Raw genomic sequence first — 17109 nt, 5'->3', positions numbered from 1 at the left:
AACAAGATCGAATTTGCAATCTTCAGTATTTTAAATATCCTTTCGCTCTCCCCTTAATCATGCTTTTCCCCCATGATCACGTGACTTCTTTTCCCTGAATATTAAAAACTAGTTTTTTCTCTGACAGTTTCCCTCTATGGTTTTGCTTCCCCCACCCCCACTTCCTTTCAATGATTAGCTGCCCACAGAGCTTTCTCAGACTTCTCACTCCTTCAAAGTCTAGCCTGTTGAGTTTCCCTTATCTTTGGTTCTTTCAAACTAATCTTATTCCTCCCCATTCTTTCATTTCTCCTTCAATTCATAAGCCTGTTAGAATCTGACATCGGCCCTGATTGATTCTTCTGACTTGTGATTTAAGAAATGTAAGCAAAAGAAAGATTTTTTTAATGTTTTATTTAATATCCTGTAATAAACATTTTGTTTTCATTTCCCAGTTGAAAAAAGGAACCTAATTCTAGTCTATATTATTGCCTACAATTTCCTTTACTCTCAAGTCTCCATCGTCCATTCATTTAGTCATGTATATACCTGTCTCCATCACGTGCCACAAGCAGGCACTGGAACATGGACTCTTGGTCCTGGGCACCTGAGTCTGAGAGCCCAGCTCCTCTACAGACTAGGTGTATATGCAACACTGCCCATTCTGAGCTATGAGGGAAAGGGATTACAACACCATCTCAGAGGAGTGTGTAAAGGAGCTAACCCGAGTACAGCACACACCGCCATGCCAAAGCCACGCCGAGGGCTTGATGAGCGGCAGCTCCCGTCATTACTTGGCTTTATTTCTCCCTTGCACCCAGCACGGTGTTGTGCTATGTACACAGTAGTGCCCAGTAAATGCTTTTTTCAACTTGAATGTTTATTGTTGCAGATGAGACCAATGTGAGTTGACTCTCAGAAGGTTTCTTAAGCTTCACTTCCATTCAGTCGCTCAGTCGTGTCCGACCCTTTGCGACCCCATGAATTAACCTGGCAAATATCTCTACTTTTTTGCCAGAGCCCCAGAGTTGGCCCCCAGCCCAGCCACCCTGGAATGTGGTGGGCTGCTTAGGTAAGAAACTCACTGGGTTAGTGAAAATCCTTCTCTCATCTTGGAAGGGGTGATGAGGAGTATCAGACTGCATGTGCAGCTCAGGGTAGCTCTGCAGCATCCTGTTTTAATAAGTACATGGTATTTTGTAGTCTCACACATAGGACATAACACTCCAACACATGTAGGCTGAAATCTACATGCCCAAGCATGTATGATATAGGCAGTGCATCAAGACCTGGTTCCTAGGGTTCCTCCGTATCAGACTCTTCCTCTGTACCTTCCCATCTTACCTGCCGCCTGGCCCACATACACCCCTAAGCTCCAGCTTATGAATGTACCATCCTTTCCTGTCACAGGCCAGAAAGCCTCGCCAGTCTTTTCCTTTAGAAACTCTTGTGCCCTGTCCGTTTTCTTGCCTGCAGTCCAACTTCTATTCCATAAAGGTTGGTTTATGGGTCACCACTTCTCTGGGAAGATATTCCAGATTCCTCAAACAATTACACTTTTTTTTCCTCAATGTTCCCTCCATGTCACGGGCACACTTCCATCATGGGCACACTTCCATTGTGCTGTAATGGTCAGTTTCTCTGTCTGCCTCTAGATTGCTCTTTATGGGCAAAAATTCAAAGTAGATGGGTAGTGTTGACTGAATGAATAAATGAATGAATACACTCTTTTCAATTTTATAACATGTCTTCTGCATAAATCAACCTCTGTAACCTTTATATGAGTTCTTATCACAATTTCCATTTCATAGAGAAGGAAACCTTTGCTCATAGAGCTAAAAATCACTTACCCAAATATTCACTGTCAATGAAGAATAAAAACAGAAATGTTTTTTCTGACTTCAAATCAAGGGATCAGTCTTCCATGGAAAGAAAATTCCATGTGCATTATCTTAATTAATCTCTAAAACAACCCTGCCACACAGAATACACTGAGTCCCAAAGTGTTTTAAGTTCATGAAGCTCACATAGGTAGTGGCCTTGTTCCTGCACACAGATTTTTGGCTTTTTTTAAAGCCTCTACAGCTCAAGCCTTTTCCCTGAACTCAAGCTGCACAACCCATGGATACACATGGGGACTCAGCAGAATGTCTTCCAGCTGCTGTTTACAGTCAGGTTTGGACAAACTGCTGTGGCATACACAGAGTAGAATGTCCTAATAAACTTGCTTCATCCTCTACTCCTGAACTCCACTCTATTCCAGCTGGGACAGGAGCTCAAAAAGTCACGTCCTGACCATGGTTGAGCCTGAACTGGGTCAAAGGCTGAGTTTATTCTTGGCCCAATAAACTCAGGGGCCGTTCTCACCCAGGCCTCATAAAAAGTTAGCTAGGTTTCCAATTTCGATCTTGCACTTGCTATCGCCAATGTGTCACTAATACAGATCTTTTCAAGTTTACAAAGCATTTTCATATGTCACTGGGGCTTCAAAACGACTAGTTAGATAGACAACACAGATATTATTACCCCCAATAAATGATGGCACACTGCATGGGACAAATCCAAGATCTGGGATTCAGGGCACAAAGTTGCTGTCCTTTTCTCTGTTTCTTAAACTATCAATCTCAGGTGAGAAGGGAGGACCTGTCTGCCCACTTATGGATCCTTGGAGGGGTGGGGGAGGGATGTGAAATGGAAACAGAATCTCTCAGAACAGAATCACCTAAAACAGGAATGCCATTCAACCACCAGCAAGCCATGTGCCAGTGTCTCCATAAGGAAGCTAGAGTATCACAATGGAGAGACATTCTCATCTCTTTGTGCCTAACAGGAAATGTCAATCTTAATATAGCAACACATTTCAACAGGATATTTTAAATTTTTTTAAAAAATTGAGATTTGTAAAAATTAGAAAACCAAAAAGCTAGAGACACAGGTTAGAACATTTGAGGCAGATCTCAACAAGCCAGCTCATTAAGAGAATGCTAGACTCCACTGCAGCCCCCATTCCAGCCTTCCACTGGGAGAGGCAGAACTGAGTCTCTCAACAGATGGTAGCCAAAATCCTCAAATTCTGTTTTTGTCAGAAAATAGGAAGAAGGGAATTTTTTTTTTTTTCCTGTGACAATTTCTGATTCTTTGGTCCACCCACAAGTCCTCAAGTGTAGGAAATTTAAGCTAGAGTCACTAATTTGCTATTTATTGTAACAACATTGCCTTGTGTTTACACAGCACATTCCATTCTGGGATCTCCTAGAATGTTCAGATCCTTTCCACTAAAACAGATGGAGAAACTAAGGCAAGCAAGACCACCCACACGGCCACCGGGAGGAGCCAAGAGCCTAGGCCATCTCACTCATCCCTGGGCCCATAGCCTTCTCTCAGGACCGAGTCAAGGCATGGTTTCATAATAAGACACAACAGCCAGGAGAAGGTGGGCTTCACTTAGCACGGAGTTCACATCTTGGAAAAGGTGGATACATAGGAAATCCCATGAGACCAAAACTCAATTTGATTTGGAACCTGGAAAACAGGCCTATGGGTGAGTCTGTAGTCTACAGCCGTCTGGGGAGGCTTCCAGGAGTGCATCAGTAAAACCCCCTCCTGTGAATTTCCTCACCCTGAGTTGAAATTGTCACCCTTAACGTCTAAGCTTCAATTTCTGCCAAATTGTAAATCCTCTGGGAAGGAATAATACTTCAAGTTATTATTGGTCTTTTATAACTTGTTGTGAATTAAAAGGCTTTGAGAGTCAGTCTCAGAACTGCTGAGGAAGAGAATATTGAGGATGCTGAGAACAAAAAATGTAAAGATATAGGGGAGAGAGAAGACTTCAGTGAGAGACAAGTCACCAAGGAAAAAGTGCATCTGTTTTATAATCCTGCCAAAGTTCCAAAATATTTTATCTTTGTCTCTAATTGATCTTCAGGCAGCAGTGCCTTCCAGCTATCATTTCAATATTTTTGTCTAGTTTGCACCTTAAGTTACATACAAATCTTTCTATTAATCTCTTAGGTTTCATAGAAGGTGGTATATCTCACTCATTGTTTTGTCCATGAATCTAGAATTATTTCAAAGAAATATTTAAATGATATTAATAGATTTTCAAAAGTGTGATGAGATGTTGAAAGCCCACTCAGAATTTATGCTGCCATGGGAGATTATCTGGGAAGTGACTGAGGACCTGCATGCACTTTGGAATATATGGATTGCTTGCTGAGTTCAGTAGTAGGTTATCTAAAGGATTAAAGTTGATAAAAGAGTCAAGTGTTGAGACAGGGGACAGAGTAAATGGCTCAGGCTGAAACCTAAAAAGTATGCCAAGGCCAGAACTCAAATGTATGCTAACTAGGAGGTAACAAACAGGACAGACTTAGACAGACTCAACCACATTGCTAACAAAGATTACTGTTTGAGACACTGTAAAATGTATTTATAGAAAGGCATTCATTGGTATGAATGACTAAAGAGTCAGAAGCAACGCAGTACAAGACGGTTAAGATGGTACAGCCTGGAAACTTTAGCTACTTAAACAACTTACTTAACCTCTCAAGGTCTTTGTTTTTTCATCTGTAAAGTGGGTAGACTAATCACAAGACTTCACTCTTAGGGCTGACCTCACTCTTAGGATTAGCATCAAATGATTTGAGTCAGTTATACATAGTCTCACCAAGAGGGCTATCGTTGGAGGGCAAAAAGATCTTAGACATTAGAACGGTTTGTGGTGCTCTCAGCTCAACTCTGCCTGACAAAAACTTATTCCTTACTTATTTAATGTTTAAAAAAAAACTTATTTAATGTTTCTCATCATAGTAAAATTGAAGTTAATTCAAATTCAAATTAATAAGGTTAATTGAATTTCACCCCTGAGGAGGACAAGAAAAAAAAGTTGCAAAGCACCAAGTTAGTATATATTAATATAGAGCCACTAATATAGAGCCTGACAATAATGAGCAGGCTATCAGTATTCATCATGATGATTTTTTTTTCTTACTTTTAGACATAAAAGTAGTTTCCCGACTTTAGTTAAGTGTAACTGGAAGTTACACTGGAAGTGTAATTGGAAGTTACTATTTAAAACTGAAGTTTATAAGTGTTTTAAGCTATTTAAAATTACTTAAATCATTAGAAATAACTAGAGTGTTGGTGAGAGGGGATTTAAAGAGTTGGGAGAAGGGAAGCTGATTTTTCAGCCTAAGTAACGTTAAACTTTCTTAACTGCTATTTCTTACCCTCCTGCTTTTTATCTTTGTCAAAGGCAGGAGTAAGCATGCTGGAGTGAAAACAGCACACGCTTGGACAAAACCACCTAACCTCTCTGAGTCTTTCTCCTGGAAAGAAACGCCCCTTCTTCCAAAGTTTGTCTAAAACATTAAATGACAACATTCATGAATTTCATAGCACAGGGATTCAGCATATAGTAGGGACTTGATGAATGTTAATTTTTCTTTCAAAGTATCTATTTTGAATGACTGTGAGCCACACAAATGGAGTTTTTATTAGGATGCAGTCAATATTTAGTGTCAATCAGAAAACATTTCCAAAGCAGTTTTTGAGAAAAATGTGTAATCAAGAAAAGAAAGATGTTTCATAGTTCTGATAGAATGTCAACAGACAGCATTACAGAGACCTGTATGTCACAAACTAGTAAGGAAAGTCTTAGCATGCTGTTTTATCATTTTCCTTTCTCCCTGGCAAGCGCTGCACAGACTTGGTCTCCTGTTGAGAAAGCCCTACAGCGAAAGAGTAAGACAGTTTTTCAGGCCACGCTCCTGTCTATCGGCTGACTTGAGTGGTTGGAGGCTTCCATGGGATATGTATGTATTTATTTCCCTTTGGTTTTCCTCAGGTCTAAATCCACTTGATCCAGGCAGCCAAACTCCCTCTTCACTCGCCTTAATAGTGATGCTCCGGAGAGCCAAGCATTTTAAGTGTAACAAATTGCCATTGTAACAGCTGCAATTATGAATAAATTTGATCTTGAAAGAAGCCATGGCACTGTAACTCAGTAACTTTGTAACACAGCTATCGTTATAATAAGGATAAAGCACCACAGAGTCTTCCTGATGCGACAACAGCTTTCTTGAGCAGGAGAACAAGGAGAGGGAGGTAGACAAGGATGTGTTTCTCCTCCCTCCTGGGAGGATCATTAACCAACTTGTGCATTTATAAATTCATAAGCTGCATCCAGGTCTACAAAGACAGATTTTTCATGTTCCTTGAGTGTTAAAGTGACTGATGAACTTAATCTTAACGATAATATACCCATAAAGAAAAAATGCTTCCCTGATGACAGTCTCAGAAATCATGAACAAACTACACGGGGGTGGGGGAGGTGTGAACGTGCCTGCTTCTAGAAACAAAATTCCAAGTATGTTCAAAATCACTTTGTTTTCTCTATTTCCATGTACTGTTTAGTCACACAATTACCAAATATTAATTATTAATCTTATTAATTATTAATTCAGATGGCCTCCTGTCCTTTTATTCCTATTTGAAGTTTATCCGTTTAGCACCTTTTGGTGCAATGCTAAATCCAAAGTTTTCTATATCACTGTTTCCTTCTTGATTCTTAGCTCAGAGAAAAGAGAGAAGCTTACCATCCCCACAGGATTTTACTGAGGCAAATAAGCCTAATTTCGCTTCTACTTTAATTCTTACAATAATGACAAAACTACATAGAAATCTTTTTTCTTTTACTAAGGTCTGATTATTCTGACTTAAAATTTCAAAAGTGTGGGGATTTGATAGCTGCTTAATACGTTTCTAGTGAACATGGAGCAAATGAACAAAGCAAGCTCTTTGTTTTGCTATTTCCAACTCTATTATGAATGCACACACACACGAGTGTAAGGAAAACGACCGAATTGTTTCTGCTTTCACAGAAAACGCAAGGAGCAAGAAGAGACAAGCAGGTTTCATCCCAGTAGGCACCTGGCACCTTCTCACATTTGGCACTAGATGTCTGACCAAAACAAAAGCACAATCTTACGGTGAAATTTATCCCTTCATCAGTCGCTCAGCTCACTAAAAACCGGCATCAAGCGGGCTTACTGTTAGGCAACTTGACCTGGTGTAACCACTGCCACATAGCAACCCAATGAAATATTTATTGGTGGTTCTTACTGCTCCATGGAGCCCTCCCCTCTCCCATACCCTTTCTTCACAGTCTCACTTTTCTTGCTCCTTTACCATCAAATCTTTGCCCTTGGTACTCAGCACATCAGGGTCAATTATACATACTTGCTTCTGAAATGAGGCTAGAAAATAAAAATATTTGTCCTGCCAAGGAGAGAAAAATGCTCCAAACCCAACTGAAAAAATCACCCATAAGACAGACACTTTAAACTATGAAATTCAAACAGTTAATGATATTTTTTTCAGACTTCCAAAGTCAAAATGAAAAATGTCATGTAACACATACTGACAACTTGGATTTACAAGCTGCAAATTTCATATGGGTGAAATAACTAAACATTTTTTTCCCGGATCATATAATTCACACTTCTAGCAACTCCTGACGATGCATTTGTCCCATGTCTGATAGATGACTGGGAGTTTACAAATAAACACCAAAACCTGAGGAGGGCAAATCCACCTCATAGCAGACTTAAAAATCTATTACACTTGGTATATAGCAGCTTCATACATATTTGCCAAAATCTGATATGATCCAAATGTCCTTCAACCAGTGAATGGATAAACTGTGGTCTAGCCACACGACAGAACGCTACTCAACAATAACAGAGCTTCCCTGGTGGCTCAGATGGTGAAGAATTTGCTTGCAATGTAGGAGACCTGGGTTTGAGCCCTGGGTCGAGACTATCCCCTTGGGAAGGAAATGGCAACACATTCCAGTATTCTTGCCTTGAGAATTACATGGACAGAGGAGCCTGGTGGGCTACAGTCCATGGGGTCCCAAAGAGTTGGACATGACTGACATTTCTTTCAGCAATAAAAAGGAACAGACCACTGACACACACGCAATCTTGTGCATTACAAGGTGCATTACACTCGGTGAAAGAATCCAGATTCAAAAGCCTACAAACGACTTTAATCCATTCATATGACATTCTAGAAAAGGCAAAACTATAGGGATGGAAAACAGATCAGTGGTTGCCAGAAGCTGGATGTGGAGGAAGGCGGATGACTATAAACCATGCAGAAGAATTTGCAGTGGTGATGGGACTGATCTATATATCGTGGTGGTGGTTACACAGCTGTCTACATTTATCAAAATTAACAGAACTGTACACTAAAAAGGACAAATTTTACTCTGTAAATTAGATCTTAATTAAAAAAAAATCAATTTATGGTAGGAAAAAATTAAACTGACTTTCTTCGGGAGGGAGACTAGTGACTGGGGAAGAGGCTTGGGGGGTGATGGGAACAATCTATATCCTGAAAGGATTTTAGGCTGCACATATGTATGCATTTATCAGATCTCCAAGACTATATATTTAACATTTGTGAGTTTCACTGTACATGAAGTTTACATTAAAAAAAAAAAACCCAGAAAACAAATACATTAATAACATGCATGCTGAAGTACTTGAAAGGGAATGGACTGATGCTTGCAATTTATTTTTAAACACATCAAAAATCAAACAGATAAATGGATAAATGATCATAGACAGGTGCATAGATATGCAAATTAAATGGACTAATAGATGAGTAAAAATGGATAGGTACATAGATAGGAGATTAAAAAAAGCATGTAAATGCTAACGGTGGACTCTAGACAGCAAGTATAATGGTGATCACTTTAAATTTTTAAATTTTGCTGTATGTTTGAAAATCACAATGAAATGGGGAAAACCAAGTATAAATAATTAAAATATATACATAACACAGTGAAGATTTTAAAGGGTTTAATAAAAACCTATCCCATTAGCTCTTAAAAAGCTGTTAGGTACCATTTTTCCCATGACTATCTTTCCCAGTCATGTAACATATCAGATTCAAAACTTGTAAATTATGCCACAAATGCAGAGAGCTGTGCTTGTCACTTCACAGTTTGCTCAACTATAAATTTGAATTAGACACACAAGGCTAAACATGGGCTCTACTTACACACTGCCTCTTAAAGAATGGCTTCCTAATTCCCTACCACTGTTATTAACTCACATGCAGGATGCTAGAACTGATGCAACAGGGAGAAACACTCTAAATTTTATTCCCAATGAGATAACCGCAATGACCCCCAAAGGTGGAGCTGGAGAGTCAAGGAACTGGAAAAGTCCAGCTCTCTGTACTAGTGATTCATCTCGTTATCTTCCTTCAGAGCCACACGGGAGCCTTTGCGCTCTCAGGGGTAATTTAGCAGTCTCAGGTTCTGCTCCAGGCTGGACTTCCAACCTGTTCCTATCAGTTAATAATAACTACTGGTTAGAACTCATGTCTAAGGAGTTGGAACTTTCTCTTGTGAAGGGGCACTGTTACAATGACACTGCTTTAAAATCTATAAAATCTACAAATCTGCACAGCTGATCAGAAGGCTGATAAATAGATGCTTTCATTTCAAATGCCCTTGTTGTGGCAGCTTTCAGGTTAGCTGGAGTGACCCCACACACACACAGGTCAGGTATATAGAACTCAGCCACAGAGAAAATTGGTTTTGTCTCTTGGAATCAAGAACAGTTTGCAAAATGTTTTACTAGGGGCTGAAAGAGATTTTCTACCAAACAACAAGAAAGCAATTATCATGGGTGGGGACAGGGGAACTTTAATGGCATTACTATAAGCTAGGGAATCAATCTACATACATATATGGTAAATAAATAATGGTTACTCTAAGCAGGTTCTTCTATAATGATAATGAACACTTCATGACATAGGAAACATGGGAAATCTCCTGATTTACTGTGGTCATGGTAGAAGGTGGTTTTGATCCATTTTTATCCTTAGCTATGCCTTACGGTAGTTACATGTACTAATGTCTCAGTATCAGTATGCTTTTTCATAACTGTAATCTCAAAACGATTTCCCTATAAATTAGAATTGTCAGACACACAAAATAATAATAGAGAAGACTCAGTTAACTCTCCATTTCAGGTGAAAACATATCATTTTAATAGAAGTATGGCCCATACAATATTTGGGACATGCTGGTATTAATATATTCTGTTATTTGGAAGCCTAAATATAAATAAAAACTTGAAAGTGTTTGTGAAAAGCTTTTAAAACTTTATTAAGGGGAACTTCCCTGGTGGTCCAGTGGTGAAGACATTGTGCTTCCAACGTCGGGGGGCACAGGTTTGAGACCTGGTCAGGTGACAAGGACCTCGCATGGAACTAGGACCCGACATGCCACATAGTGTGGCCAGAAAAACCCAAACCCAAACCCAAACCCAAAAAGTATTAATTGATGCTTTCAAAAGTCTCTGTTTTCCAGTGTTGTCAGAATTGTATTTGAGGATAGGAACTAATGATGAGAACTGGGTTTTCTGACTTCCGGCCTGGACTTTAGGTTTACTAGGTGGTAAGCTCCATGGGTAAGCTCCACAGGGAAAAAGCTCTGGTGTCTAGCCCAGTATTTTGCACAAGATAAGCTCTCAAAATTATACCTAGAGAAAGTAAATGAAAGAACGGCTGAACTCCAGACAGTCCTTGCATGCTATCTCATTTCTGGGAGAATTCAGTTTTCCCTGTATTGAGAAATGACCCCATTTTTCCCCCCAAGTCTCCATGGAGTCTCCATCTTTCTCATATTCTCTCTGTGAATAGATGGATCTGAAAAGGGGCTTCCTGCTGGTCCAAAGAGTAAGTCTGCAAAGCTTGTCTGTATCTTGAGGGACATTCCTGGAACATTCTGTCTAGAGCAAAGGCTGACCTTGAGCTGGGGCCAAGTAAATTTGCACTAAGACATAGTCCTGCCCTTCATCTGCTCACTCTGCTCACCTTTTGCCCTTTTTATTTCTGGGGTGCGGGATCACTGCCTAAGCTTGAAAACTCAAACCTGAAAACACTTGTTTAGATTTGTCAATAGATTAAAGAAGAATCTACACTCCACCAACAGTTTCCATGAATTGTGCCCACCCTTGATTCAATCTGATTTTATTTTTGGCAGCGTCTATTTCCACTTCCTACCTATCGTTCTCACTACCCTCCCAATATATTTCTAATTCCCATGGCAAGCTTTTAAAAATGTGTTCCCTTGTGGTTGTCTGTTCAGAAGGTATTATCTCTCCAAAAACCACATAAAATATTAAATTCCTTAGAAAACCTTGTGTTAACTATGTCTTGCTATACAAAACTGCCTTTTGGAATTTATGAGCATCAGTAAGAATAACTACCATTCTTTTTATTATACTTTTGTACCAGTGAGAGACATGTAATGTGAAAACACAGAAGTAATGTTACTTGTTCCTCATTTATCATATGCATTGCTGAATAGGTAAGGTCTGTATCTGTCTCAAGACTAACCAGATTATTCTCAAGTCTAATTGCAAAATTCACTCTTTTGGGTAGAACAGGGCCCAGGGGGAGAGCTGAATGTGCTAAGAAATATTCTAAGTATTGGGAGAAAGAGAAGGAGGAAGTTTGGAAAGACATTAGAACAAGGAATATGAAAAGGGAACATTTGATGGGCAATGTGGACCAACAGCAAAATCACAAGTGACATTGATTCAAGATGGTAATTAATGGCTCAGAACGAAAGTCAGAAAATAGATCACCTTCTCCATGATTTTACAAGTGAAATAAGCCCAGTGAGGAGTGACCTGCTAATAGCAAGTTGAGCTAGGAGAATTGCTAAGACCAGAATCCACATATCCCAACTCTATTCAATACTTCTTTCATTTTATGAAACAGTCTCTCCAACTAGCTGCCCAAAAATGAGATAGTACTGTGTATGTCACCATAAAATGATGAGTTCTAAGCAAATTGAGAGAAAGTTACAGCCCCTACGTTTATTATTTCCTCCATCATTTATTTACCTGTAAAAGTTAATTTATAAATATCATTTATTCATTCATTATTCTCCTATTGATGATTCTTATGTGCCAGATATTACTCCAGGTCAAGGGTATACCACAGTTAATTAGATGGGACTCCTACCCTTACTGAGCCTTATCCTGGAAGGGAAAACTCACAATAATCAAATAAAGAAACAATATAGTTTCAAATTCAGATAGGTATCAAAGAGGAAATTAACATGTAAAGCTAGACAGGAGCTGAGCAGATGAGATTAAGGGTGTACATTAGCAAGGATGACTCCTGAAGGTCCTTCAAAGTATGTGACATTTGCTTTGATATGTGAATGGTGAGAGGAAACCTTTACGCAAAGACCAAAGGAAATTGATTCCAGCCAAAGGGAAGGAGTTTGGTGTTTATAGAAAGAGGCCAATATGACTGCAGGTGATAAACAAGGAAGAGGCATTTCAAAGTCTAGCTCATGGAGGTAAGAAGAGGCCAGATCATGATGGCCCTGAAAGATCATTAAGAAAAAGGATTTTACCTCAAAGTCCATGGAAAGTCTTTATAAGACTCAATCCCTGTACAGTTTAAGAAGTTTACTCTTTGTGGAGAATGACTGCAGAAGAACAAGAGTGGAGGTGGAACCAATTGCTGTGGTCCAAGTCAAAGACAAGGGTGGGTTAACCAGGCTGGTGGCAGTGCAGGAGAGGAAAGCCCACAGATTCACAGCTTCAAGATAAATTTTAGTGGTGGAGCCAGCAGGATCTCTTACTGGTTCCATGAGGGGAAACAAGGGAAAGGGAGAGAATCAAGAATAGATTGCTCTGTTTGTGGCTAGGATATCTAGATAAATTACGGTGCCATTTACTTGAAAGGAAAAGTGCCGTGGTGATGGATGGAAATTAAAAGTATTGTATATGTCATATAATGGTTTTGATGCTTACTAGATATCTAATTGGAGATGTCAGGGAGGTGAGAGAAGGAGATATAAATCAGAAGCAAGGACACTAGCATAGAGCTGAGCCCTGAGCTCTCGAAAATTTATAGGTGAGGTGGTGGAGAACCATCCACAAAGCCTGAAGGTGCAGGACAGGCAAGGAAAAACCTGGGAGATGTGATCTCAAGAAACAGAAAGAGTTGTTTTTCAAGAAGGAGCAAAAGATCAATCACCACGTCAAGTGAAAGGTACAGGCAGATGAGAAAAGAGATGAACTCAGCAGATATGAAATATCAGAGCATTGCTGACATCAACAGAGACAGGGTCAGTAGAAACAGTTTTTAAAAGTCATACAGTGTGGAAAGGTAATTATTAAGAGTTATTTTTATGTGTTTGTGTTTCGTTCCAAACCTACGTTGCATATAACTATACACACATACACACAGGTCTTTTTGTTTTTAAACATAAAACATAAAGAGGATAGGCCGTCCTTTACCATTCTTTTTTTTCACTTTACATATTATTTTCAAGATTTTTCCTTACCAGGATGTATAGATTTATAACACCATTTTAATGGAGAACTTACTATTTTACTATAAGAATTTAACCTATGCTTTTGATCTTTTCTTATATGTACAAATCATTATACTGTACTATACATCAATATTTCCCTGAGTACATGCATGAACAATGATGAGTCTTCAAATGAGGGGAGAATCAATGGTCAGAGGAAATTAAGTGCTCACTCCCCAGAGATGAGAGCAAGAATAAGGATCCAAAGGTTCTTTCTGCTGTGCCATATTGCCTCTTTTTTATGTCATAAGAATTGATTGACATTTGGTAGAATTGAGCACAGAAACAAAATTCACAAGCAATTTTTAACAAATCATGCCTTTTCAATGGTGATGTTTTAATTGGATGTCTTATTTACTCTCGCATTCATTAAAATAAATACATAAATCAATATGTTTCTCTTCAAAGTCAGACAAATAAAACAGCTTTGAGTTTTGTTGTTGCTAGCTTTTGTTGTTTTTTTGCTGTTTTCACTTACTGCTTACTTATTATATCCTAACTTGCCCAAGAGTTCAACAGAATCTGTGGCTCTAAAGTTCCCTTCTTAAGACATGTTACAGACCAAATGTTTGTGTTTCTGCAAAATTCATATGTTGAAACCTAATGCTCAACGTGATGGCATCTAGAGGTCTGGCCTTTGGAAGGTAATTAGGTCATTAGGGTGGAGCTCCTATAAATGGGATTAGAGCTGTTATAAAAGAGATCCCAGAATGCTCCCTTGCCTCCTCTGCCAGGTGATATCACAGTAAGAGGATGACTGTCTATGAACCAGGAAGTGGGCTCTCGTCAGACATGAAATCTGCCAGCACCTTGATCTTGAACTTGATCAAGTTCATCACCTTAAACTTCCCAGCCTCTAGGACAAGAAGAAATAAATTTCTGTTGTTTACAAGCTACCTAGTCTATGATAGCTTGTCCTAAGCAACCTGAACTAAGACCAGACCTATCTAGAAATTCAGAATGCTGTTTTCATTTCATTTTCATTTCATCACCCCCTGTTGTAGAAGCTGATACCTTAGAAATATTACATAAACTAAGAAAATAATAAAGATTTTACATCTGACCTTTCCTTCAAGTGACTGAAGTGGCAAAAATCCATAATCGACCCTACCCCTGTCCTATCTAATTCCTCTTCCTATTTTCACATGGTCATTATTTTATTTGTCGCCTGTTCTTTTCTTCAACTTAGCCTGTTTCCTCCAGGCTTCATTTCCTGTTGAGACTGTTGTCAGTGGAAAACTGGTCAAAAATATAAGAAGAGCTAGAATGAACATTCCCCACACCACCACAACCGTGTCCTCACCTGCAGCAGCCTCTTCCTCAAAACTCAAGAGCCCTGAGCCTATTATTTATACTTAAAAATCATGATATTTTGCTTTGGAGGCTAAGACATAGAGAAAAATCATGCTTGATCCACCCAGGGGAGCATGACTGACACCCTGAAACCAGTGTTCAGGTCAGGGTCAGACCGAGGCCAAGTTATGAAGGTGCTGACACCTGCCTTCCCTGCTTGTCCATCTCAGGGATCACAACCTGGGGTGCCCTTCGGATGCATTTTTGTTGGCCCCATGCATATGTTTAAACTTTGGAATTATTGGCCAACATTTCAAATTGAGAAATGTCCTGTGAAAGTCCAGACTTGCCAGTTCTGAAGTGGCAAGCCCGGGCCAGGTCGCCAACATCATGCTGCTGGACAGTGGCTACTCCCACACACGTGGCAGGGGATCTCCCCTCTGTCCTACACTCAGTGACTTTCCATCTGGCCCATCATACTTTTTTCTTATCTCCAACCCACTGCGGGCATGTGAGTTTATAATTTTCAGAATGATATGCTGCCAAGTGCTCTCTAATAAAGATTTGGCAACTTTTCCAAAATAGCTTAAAAAACTACTTTTTGAATTCACTCCTGTCTATAAGGGATTTGGGTCATGACCCAGACTTTCCCATCAGAGAACCTAGTGGTGTACAATCTGACCCTCTGGTTTCTGATCATGCAGACATCTAGGAGATGTGAAAACAAGACAGAAAAGAGGGAAGGTGGAGGACTTAGTGGCATCTGTACCCACATACTCCTTCTGTCTCTCCTACACTCCCCAGCCATCCTGCCATTATACTTGCATCACAGGTTGCAAACTTACAGCTGAAATGCTTCTCCCAGGAGTCTACACAGTCTAGCGGGGTTTGCAAAGGCACAGAAATGCTATCAAAAGCTGAAGCCAGGAATTTGCTACAGCAGTCACATTTCATAACTGGTGAAAGGTGGTTAAAGAAGGTCATCCAGAACAAGAGAGCCCCCCAACATGCCTGTTGAGCACCACATCCACATCCTCTCTGCTTAGCATCAGACCCAAGTCCACACTGCTTCCAGAAGAACACAAGGTATTCTCAAGATATCTGGTAACTACTTTCATTCACTGGTGAGATCCTGTGAGGCAAGTGTGTGGTCATCAGGGTTACGACACATGCTGAGAACACACAGCCTCAGGTTCCTGCCCCAGAGGAGACTGCCCCTCTCGTCCCACTGAACATACCCAGAATCTGCCCACACGGTCGCTGAGCACAAGCCCAGGAACACTGTTATAAGACTGCACTTCACAGAACGAAGTGAAATCATGAAGTTAGCATCAATTTAAGACCAGAGAGCAGAAAACTAACCTACCAGAGAGAACAGTCCAGGGGCGCCCCGACTGCAATGAGGGCACGTGAGGGAGAGGAAGAGGGGCAGCAGCCGGAACAGGGAGCACTTGTTCTCAGGGTAGAAGGAGCGCGGATGCTGCACCAGGTCATGAGGAATCTTGCCAGTGACGAGGCAAGGCTGCGGTTCACGCCTGGGAATCGGGCAAGATGGAGCGCAGACACTCCTGAGCATCTATTTCTAACTGAATAAGGTTTCTTTACTTTCAAAGGTCCCCTGGGCAGATCAGGTGTGTGCAAACAACTTATAAATGGTTTGTTTCAGAGTTAATAAAAAGAGTAGACTAGTGTGCTGGTTGTCTCCGTAGATCAGTGATATATCAATCTACAGTGAAGATAAACTGATTCTGAAATTATAAAATGAATCCATGGGAAATGGGGTTTGCCTGATAAATAGACGTATACAACTTTTCAGGAACATGACCACTAAGTACAACAAAGTACTCCTGTACTCTCAGTTTACTCCATCACATGGCCTTTTTAAAATGCATGTTTATTGGAATATAGCACATACACATGCATAATTGCTTTACAATGATGTATTCATTTCTGCTGTATAGCAAAGCGCATCAGCTATATATGTATACGTGTGCAAAAGAGCTAAGTCACTCAGCTGCATCCAACTCTTTGCAACCCCATAGACTGTAGACCACCAGGCTCCTCTATCCATGGATTCTCCAGGCAAGGATACTGGAAGGGGTTGCCATGCCCTCGTCTAGGGGATCTTCCCAATCCAGCGATCAAACCTGCATCTCTTATGTCTCCTGCATTGGCAAGTGGGTTCTTTACCACTAGTGCCACCTGGGAAGGCGATGTATACATACATCCTCTCTTTTCTGGATTTCCTTCCCACTGAGGTCACCAGAGAGTACTGTGGACAGCTCCCTGAGCTATACAGTAGGCTCTCATTAGCTACCTATTTTATACATGGTATCCATAGTGTGTATATATACACATACACACACACATATATATCAATCCCAAGCATGTATGTGTGTGTGTATATATAT

General features: G+C 40.1%; 1 protein-coding gene across 9 annotated transcripts in view; it reads right to left on the bottom strand.

Moving 5' to 3' along the window:
- The window catches only part of PCSK5 (proprotein convertase subtilisin/kexin type 5), a 494109-nt gene that overhangs the window by 427850 nt on the left and 49150 nt on the right, over positions 1 to 17109 (bottom strand). The gene's annotated exons all lie outside the window — the stretch shown is intronic.

Source organism: Dama dama, chromosome 29, assembly GCF_033118175.1.
Source record: "Dama dama isolate Ldn47 chromosome 29, ASM3311817v1, whole genome shotgun sequence".
Lineage (NCBI taxonomy): Eukaryota > Metazoa > Chordata > Mammalia > Artiodactyla > Cervidae > Dama > Dama dama.
The sequence above is the reverse complement of the archived record's forward strand: the minus strand, read 5'-3'. Positions and strand labels throughout refer to the sequence as shown.